The sequence below is a fragment of the Dipodomys ordii genome, unplaced genomic scaffold, assembly GCF_000151885.1.
Source record: "Dipodomys ordii isolate 6190 unplaced genomic scaffold, Dord_2.0 Scaffold334, whole genome shotgun sequence".
In the NCBI taxonomy this organism is placed as follows: domain Eukaryota; kingdom Metazoa; phylum Chordata; class Mammalia; order Rodentia; family Heteromyidae; genus Dipodomys; species Dipodomys ordii.
In genome coordinates this window covers 319,701-320,455 of record NW_012267550.1, presented here as the reverse complement: position 1 = coordinate 320,455, position 755 = coordinate 319,701, and positions in this window count along the sequence as shown.

The following is a 755-nucleotide window of genomic DNA, read 5'->3' as shown; positions in this document are numbered from 1 at the left end:
ACAGCCTGCAGCCTCCTGGAAACCCCCCCCCCCCCCACACACAAGCTGCACTGGCTGTACCCACCAGGATTCCTTACTGGCCAACAGGCTGTTTACCTAGCTTACTCAGAGCTATGAAGTCTTCCTTGGACAGACGCTTCTGCTTTTTTTTCTCTCTCCTTCCTAACTTCCTGTCAACATCCATTAAGTGGGCAGTGCTGCATCTTTCACACCTGAATCTCTCTTGTTCTTTTTATTTCTTTGTTGGTTGTGGGACTTGAACTTGGGGCCTGAGTGATGTCCCTCAGCTCTTCAGCTCAAGGCTAGTGCTCTACCACATGAGCTATAGCGCAACTTCCAGTTTTCTGAGTATTTATTGGAGATAAGGGTTTCACGGACTTTCCTGCCCAGGCTGGCTTTGAACCGTGATCCTCAGATCTCAGCCTCCTGAGTAGCTAGGATTACAGGCGTGAGCCACTGGCGCCTGGCTCTCTTGTTCATTTTTAATGGCTTTTCACAAGCAGATGCTAACTCTTCTTCTGACATTCACTAATCCTTCATTGAGAAAGCAGAAGCAAGGAGACACAAATTCTTACAACTTTCCCCTGCAGCCCTGGATGGATGCTTGTGTTGTAGGGACAGCCATGTCTCTTGAGAAAAAGGATGCCACTTGAGAACCATGTCCAACTCCTGGATCCTGTGCCTTCCAAACTTCTCAAAGAGAAAGGTATTACCGTTCAAATTTATTGCTGTGACATGTCTATTTCTTCTGGATT